An 8,350-nucleotide genomic window follows, 5' to 3' on the forward strand; every position below is an offset into this window, starting at 1 on the left:
CACAAAAAATAAGTAAAATTAAAAATTAATAAAAATACAGAAAAGGTACAATTTTTAAATTATAAAGAACAATACAAAATTTGCTTCTAGCCAAGATGGAATAAAAATAATTGAATTTATATTTCTTCTTGAAACCACTGTAAAAGCAGACAAAAGTTGTGAAAAACTGATTTTTAAAACATTGGACATTAGGCAAGGAAGCTCAGGAATCTCTGAGAAACAAATGAACTGAACCCTTTGATTGCCTTTATTAGTCAGCTTTCCATTACTATAACAAAATGCCTGACAAAACCATGTTAAAGGAAGAAAGGTTTATTTTAGCTCATGGTTTCAGAGGTTTAGCCCCTGGTTGTTTGTCCCTGATACTTTGGGTCTATGGTGAGGAAGACATCACAGCTGGAGAGCAGGATGGAGCAATACAGGTCACATCATGGCCACAAGAAGGGTAAGAGAAAGAGGAAGGGGAAGAGTTCCAAATACCCCCTTCAAAGGCATGCCTCCAATGACCTTCCACTGGGCCCTACTTTCTAAAGGTTCTGTCACCTCCCAAAAGCACCACAGGCTGGTGACTAAGCCTTTAACAGAGAAGTCTTTGGGGGCATTCCAGATCCAAATGAATTATACTGATGCAATTTACTGCCTTGAGAGATTTTAAAGAAGATCGTTGTACAAGGACAGGAACCCCAATGCTCTCTGTAACTGAGGACATGAAGTTGGTTGTTCTGGAGATGACCAGAGAGTTTAGGCAAAACTACTAGAGAAGGAGTTGCTTCACAGAGGGAGAAAGAGCACTCTAGAGAAAGGGACACTTCAAGAATTAGATTGAGTACCAACCAGTTCAAGTACATAAAGAAACTAACTACTGACAATGGGAAAAATCATTTGAAAGAATTAGAGATTTTAAAAAGTACCTTTTCTACCAGCCAGAGTAGAAAATCTTCATAATCAAACAATGAAGGGTTGTTCATTGACCCTAAACTACTCTGATCAAATAAATCATAGAGACAACCTGAAATGTTCAAACTGCTTCCAAGTAATTTAACAATGTCTCAGAACAAAGGTCAAAAATATTTATAAAAAACTCTAAAAGATGTAACATTGAGCAAGGTAAAATTCATAATCTTTGGTATCCAGGTTAAAATGCAAAGAAGCAGAGAAATATGACCATGCTTAGAAGAAAATTTAAAATAAGTTGAAATTGAACCAGAATTGATAGATGATAAAATTAATAGACAAGGACAGTAAGAGAATTATTAAAATGATATTTCTTACATTTAAGAAGGTAAAAGAATAGTTGAACATGTTAATTGAGGGCTGAAAGATATTTTTAAAGACTTTTTAGGCTTCTAAAGACAAAATTGCAATGTGTGAGCTGAAAAACATGCCAGATCAGATAAAGAACAAATTAGACATTACAAAAGAAAACATTGGTAAACCTGAAGACACAGCAATAGAAACTTAGAGAATCTATGAGCAAAGGATTCAAGAAGCCTAATACTCTTGTTACTTGAGTATCCGAAAGTGCAAGAATGAAAAGTACTATTGAAGAATACTGCCTGAAATTTTTTCAAATATTTTTGAAAATTATAAACCCACAGATCCAGGAAGCTCAACAAACCCCAAACACACACCAACACACACACACACACACACACACACACACACACACACACATACCCCTCAAACGAAAAACAAAAAAGGCATTTTATAATCAAATTTCTTAAAGCTAATGATAAAGAAGAAATCACAAAAGCAGACAAAGGATAAAATGCACATTACATACAGAGAAACAAAGATAAGAATGGAGGCAGATTTTCATTTGAGAATAATGTAAGCTCGAGCAGTTCACAGTGCTTAATGAAGAAATAAATTGTCAACGTAGAATTCTTTACCTTTGAAAATAGCTTTCAAAAATAAAGGCAAAATAAAAATATTTTTCAAACATCTGAGAGCCAAAATATTTCATTATCAGAAGAGAATCATGAAATATTAAAGGAAGAACTTCAAGTAGAAAAAAAATGATAGCAGATGTAAATCTGAACTACAAGAAACAAAGAGCCCTGGAAAATGGCAACTAAATGGACAGACACTAACTGATCGTGTAAGTTACTTAAGACGATTATTTAGAGCAAAAAATAATTTTAAATCTATTACGGGTTTTATAAGGTAATACAAAAGTAAATTTAGGATAAGAATAGCCAAAGGCCAGGGAAGGGGAAAATAATCTCTAGCTTCCAGTTCAAAATACAAAAAGGCAGAAAACTATGATCCTAATTGGAAGAAAAATGTATACTGTTATCAGGTGCATGTACTATACAGACAGTGGTCAACACAACTAGATGGTAGAGATGAGAGTTGCACTGTGTGCTCTCACCTGGTAATATCTGGAAATAATGATCACAGAGGGGAAGATTCATGGAAAAAACCTATTTGGCATGCAGAAAAACAAGATGTGGGCAAGCTCACAGAAGGCACATACAATGTACAACATGGCTGCAGTTATTTTTCTCTGCCGTCCTCAGTCTAATTCTGAGAGGTGCAGCTCAATGGAAACTTTTTCCCTTTGATCAAAGTATTGTGATCTGTTATGTGATCATGTAAATTTCATTCTTTTATAATTTAGAGCTGATTGCATATGTTCTTGACAGTTCTACCATATTTCTTGACTTTTCCTTTTGGGAAGATAAGGGGCAGGAAGTTCTGTCATGTCATACATTATCTAAGGGAAAAAATCTCATAAGGTTTGTGGTGGACATCTTTATTGCTTGACTGATTTCCACAAAATCCAGATATCTAAAAAATGCCAGAAACTCTGGTGCTGTTGTTTGTTTGTTTGTTTGTTTTCAATGCTAAGTGTATAAGGGCAACACCAGTATGGTGATTTTAATAGGTCCACACACAACTAGAGGCTGAACTTCTCCCCAACAATGTGTGGGTTAGATCTTTGATTCAGATTCAATTTCTGACCTCATCCTAGGCAGGTGAGCTATTCTCTTGAAACAATGACCTCTTGGAGCTGCTATCATGAAATCCAGCAGCAATGGGCAATGGCTCAAGGAGGCGCCTATACAGTTCTGACAGGAATTCTGTGCAATTTCACATGACTTGGAGAGGCCAAGAACAATGGTACTGACTGTGTGGAAAAGCCTTTTCTTCCTGACAGTCAGACTGGCTGGAGTGCTGACTCAGGTGTAATTGTCAGTGGTGATTGTCAGGTGTAAAGTGGTGTGTTCCCTTTTGTTGCTGGATGAAATATTCTGTCTAGTTAGTTTATAGCATTGTTTAGGTACTCTATGTCCTTATTGATTTCTATATGTTCTACCCATTATTGACAGGAGGCGTGGAATTTTCTCAGCATAATTGTGCTTTTTTTTTTACATCTCCTTGCAGTTCTAGCAAATTTGCTTCAAGCATTTGAATGTTCTGTTACCTGCTGCATGAATGTTTAAGACTGCTATGTCCTCTTGCTGAATAGACTCCTTTACCATTTGAAAATGGTACTCTTTATCCCTGGAAATACTCTTTGCTCTAAAACTATTTTTGTCTGCTATTAAAATAGCTTCTCCAACTTTCTTTCACTTAGTGTTAGCATGGTATATCACTTTTCATCTCTTTACTTATCACTTATTTGTACCTTGATATTTAATGTGATCATTGTTATGATTGGCTTTCAGTCTAAATAGTTCTAATTTTTTCTGTTTGAGTTACTCATTCTTGTTCTGCTTTCTTTGGATTAAATACTTTTTACTCTTCCATTCTGTCTCTATTGTGGATAATTAGCTACATTTCTCTGTGTTGTCATTTCAGGGGTTGCCCAGCCAGCCAGTGTGACTATTCTAATTTAACTAATCAAGTTATGCACTGTGAATGTATTTACTTTTGTCAATTTTGCCTTAATAAACCCAAGGAATGAAATAAATAGTAAAGAAAAATAAGATATTCAGTCATGCTAATAAAATGAAAGTGTTGAACTGAGAGTGTGTCTATTTCTGCTGTTCTTAAATCCAGACCTGGAATCTACACTTTAATGAAAATGTCTTATCCGTATGTCTATTCACAAAAGACGAACGCTATTAAATTCCACTTGGAAGCCATGTTGCCTCAGGCAAAGGTGAGCAGTCAGTGAGTTTGAGTGGTGACTGAGAGATGAATGTGAGAATGCAGCCCCCAATTAATGAGGGAGAGCTCTACTCTGCAAGCCAGCAATATCGATTATGGAATCCTCACCCAACACTGTGTGGAAACTTATTATCCAGTTTTACAGATGCATAAAGTAAGATCCAGATGTAAGTTGAGTAAGTTTTGCTGAGAAACAAAAAAAAAAAGAAAAACAGAGGAGAAAGCCTAGAGCCCAAGTCTGTCTGACCCAAAGGCCAGAGCAATTGTAAGAGCTGCATCTTGCACAGTATTTTCCCGGTACCAAACAAGTGCTTAATAAGCACTTTTTGAATGAATGAATGATTAGGAACGAAAAATAAAGTGGAAATGTGAAGATAAAGATGGACTTAAATACTACCCATCCCTATCATTTCTTGGCCTTTTGGCTAAGATCAAGTGTACTGTTCTTATCAGTTTAGTAGTGCCCATCTCATTGTGCTCTTCCTAAGGACACTCAGTCACAGAAATATCTCCTCACACAAAATGCTGCCCCACTTCCTTAAACCCAACCTGGGCACTTAGCACAACAGTTTTTTGGTTTTGAACTCAGGGCTTCATGCTTACAATGCAGGCACTCTACCACTTGAGGCCACACCTCCAGTCCCTTTTGCTCTGGTTGTTTTGGAAATGGGGTCTTGTGAACTATTTGCTCAGGATGGCCTAAAACCTCAATTCTGCTAGACTCAGCCTCCCAGATAGCTAGGATTCAGAGGTAAGCCTCTAGAGCCCTTCTTAAAACAACTTTCTAGAGAGACTCATCTCCTTCCCTCACCCAGAGGAAATTTCTGCTTTTTCTAATCTACCAAGAAGCCAATGCTTTTTGATTTTTCTTATTATTATCTCAAGGTTGGGGTGGATTCTAGTAATGCTAACTTAGCTGAAATAATGAACAACTTTCCAGAAGTTAGAAAGTAGCTCTAGATATAATCAAGTTAAGGGCATCTGTAGTCATATACCGAGCCTTGTCTTATAGCAGTTGGAAAAGGATAATTGTACCTGTTTTAGTTCAGGTTTAAATTCAGTTGGACTTCTTAACAAGGAGGCAGAACTACTTAAGTAGATGAAAATCCTGTTCCCAAACCACCCTAAGATTGATTCATAAAAGGGGATGTGAATTTGCTTGTAGAGCAAGGCAGTTAGCAAAGGCATTTCCTCAATGTTACCACACCCTCTAGAACAGGAGGTCTGACAGAGCACGGAGTTCCCTTCCCCCTTCCCAGGAGGGTGGGATCAAAGCCTCGTCTTGGTCTAGCAGAGGATACAGGTCGTCTAGATAGGGTATTTGGGGGGTGGGGCACAAGTCAGGAACCGAGCGTCAGGGACGTAGGGCCTTGGTAGAGTACTTACCTAATCCTCTTGAGGCCTTGCATTTAATCCCCAGAGCTGCAAATAAAAAAAGAAAGAAGCAATGTAGGACCTGTCTGGGATGTTGAGACTGCCCTCTTGATTCTCAGTCTCCTTTTTCACTTATGTCTCATTTTCCAGGCTAGACACAGGTTGTATGTAAACCAAGCTCACAGAGAATATAGGACTTTGACCCTGGTTACTAGAGTGCCTTAAAGTATGCTCTCAGTACATAAAGAAGACCCACCTGTCCAAACAGGTGCTTCCCTCTGCCCTTGATTGTGGCAAGAAGACTAGGCTCCATACAAGGTTATTATTCTTAATAAAAGCATCTTAATCATCTCTTACATTTCAGTAATGCTTTACAGCTAACAACGCACTTTCATTTCCATTATCTCATGGACAAGGCCAAACAGGCCTGACAGCAAGGCAAATAAACAAAAACAAAAACTATTCCAGAAAACAAGCTGCCTTGTGTGCAAATGCTGAAAGTCCAAGAATAAAAGAAAATAGAAACCTAGAAACATAAACCCATCACCACAGAAAAAGAAGAAAGAAGAAAGTGGATCAAGAACCAACAGAGCGAAGCAGTGTACGAATTGGAGCAATGAATGTGAATTACAAGCAAACCAAAGGTTCCGATCAAAATCTAAACCACACCAGCTAGTGCTCAAAAAGTCTCTACATGTCTCGGAATATAAGAACAATAGGACTTCCCTGAGATAAATCACTGACACTAATTACCTGCAAAGGTTTAGGAAACACAGAGCCTCCTTTTTATTTAGGGAGCAAGATACTACAAAAACAACTGTTTTTTTTAATTCATATGTGCATACAATGCTTGGGTCATTTCTCCCGCCTGCCACCACCCTTCCCTTACCACCCACCCCACCCCCTCCCTCTCTCCCCCACCCCCTCGCTACCCAGCAGAAACTATTTTGCCCTTATTTCTAATTTTAAAAACATCTCTTAAGTGGTGTTCATTCCTGGCTTTGTTTTTCTAATTCTGATCTAAGTTCAAGATGAAGTGTCTATAACTCTTAGTGTCACCACTCCATCCCAATTACTAGAAAGTTGACTGAGAGTTAGGGTTTCTATGGCCCATGTGTCTCTAAGTTTTGTTATAGTAAAGTACTATGTAATTGGACAAGATGATTAATTACGCTATTTTTTGTGGGGTTGGTTTTGGTTTGTTTTGTTTTGTTTTTCTGGGGGATGGAGCAGTGCTGGGGTTTAACCTTAGGGTCTTATACTTGCTAGGCTGATAGCTTTATCACTTGAGCCACGCCTAGCCCTTTTTTTACTTTAGTTATTTTTTGGACAGGGTCTCACACTTTTTTGCCCAGGCTGCCTCAGACAGAGAATCTCCTGTACTTCTTGTGTGGCTGGGATTTCAGGAGTGCACCATCATGCCCAACTTATTTGTTGAAATAGGGATCTCACTACCTTTTTGCCCAGGCTGGCCTCGAACTAAGTATGTACCACCACACCCAGCCTCTGATTGCTATTTTATTACATACAAAAAAAACTCTGCTTGTAGCTCTGAGCATTCTTGCTGGGATCAAGGGCAGAGAAGAGGACCTGATTGAACTGGATCGTCTCTATGGACTGGCAATCCCCAACATGGTGGAGTCTCTGAAAGACACCAACTCACAAAAAAATTCATGCTGGGATACTTCTGCTCTCTACAATTGAAATTGAAAGTCAAATTTAATTAATTCAGATTAAAATGAAAGACAGGGTAGGCTGGAAATTAACTAAAAGTCAAATTAGTTGACCACCATGCAGGAAATAGTTTTATTATTCTGAGTGCAATCAATAAATTTAAACAGGCTATCAACCACAGATGGTTGGCATCCTTCAGCCCAATCTCTAACAAAGAGATAAAGATGATCCATAATGGACTTATCAATATTTCTCCATGTGATCTTCTAATGTTTTCAAGAATAGTTGACCTTCTTAAGCTGGCTAAGCATATTCTTACAAGTTTATTTGAATGGTGTTTAGCTTTGGATTCAGAATGATCTATGCTTGAACCTATATTTAACTGCTCTGAGACTTGGTTTCCTCATTTGTGAAAAGTGTATTTCATAAGACTATTTAAGGATTGAGCTGATAGGTACAAAACAGCCATCTTATTGTCGGGCACAGGTTAGATCCACAGGAAATATTTCCTTAGAAAAGTCTCTTTTGGGTCAAAATACAAACCTCATGCCCCAGGACTAGGTCATCACAAATTATAAGTGAGTGAGAAAACAATGAAGTATAGATAGTTATCTATACACTACTACATTTCTATTGCTTGTGTTTATGGGGACACATTTAGGTTTTTCTTGTGTTTGACTATACATGGTCAAGGATTTTACTCTCTACTTCCTTTATAATTCCCTTTGAAAATCTAGTGCACTTTACTCTTAACAAGTACTTAATTATTGTATAAGGTATGTTTATAATTTGTGCATATATGCAGCTACATTCCATGTGGTCTGCTTTGGGGAATGAGCTGTCCATATTTATAAATACCCCTGAAAAATGAATCTTACCTATTATGAATATTCTTCTGAATATGGTGACAACTTTAGATGAAGACAATTCTACCGTTTTATACATTTCCTTTATACATTCCCTTTATGTTTACATGTACACCTTTTACATACTTTTTTGTATGCTATGTTTATCTTAATCTGGTTGCTCTGAAACAAGTATGGAGTGTTACAGGATTCACCTAGCTTTGCTATCATGAATGGTGGATTTCTGCACAAATGTCACATCTTCCAAGCAATAACTATGAGCTGTAGCCCATGGGTTTGAGAACACCTTCTTGAACAACTCTTCTTGCCTATTGATG

At 37.6% G+C, this 8,350-nt stretch overlaps 1 pseudogene; it reads left to right on the top strand.

Annotated features, from left to right (window-relative positions):
* The first annotated feature begins 4,524 nt into the window (after nucleotides 1-4,524).
* LOC141415140 (U2 spliceosomal RNA) lies at nucleotides 4,525-4,633 on the top strand (annotated as a pseudogene).
* The last annotated feature ends 3,717 nt before the right edge of the window (nucleotides 4,634-8,350 follow it).

The sequence above is a fragment of the Castor canadensis genome, chromosome 12 (assembly GCF_047511655.1).
Source record: "Castor canadensis chromosome 12, mCasCan1.hap1v2, whole genome shotgun sequence".
Taxonomy (NCBI): Eukaryota; Metazoa; Chordata; class Mammalia; order Rodentia; family Castoridae; genus Castor; species Castor canadensis.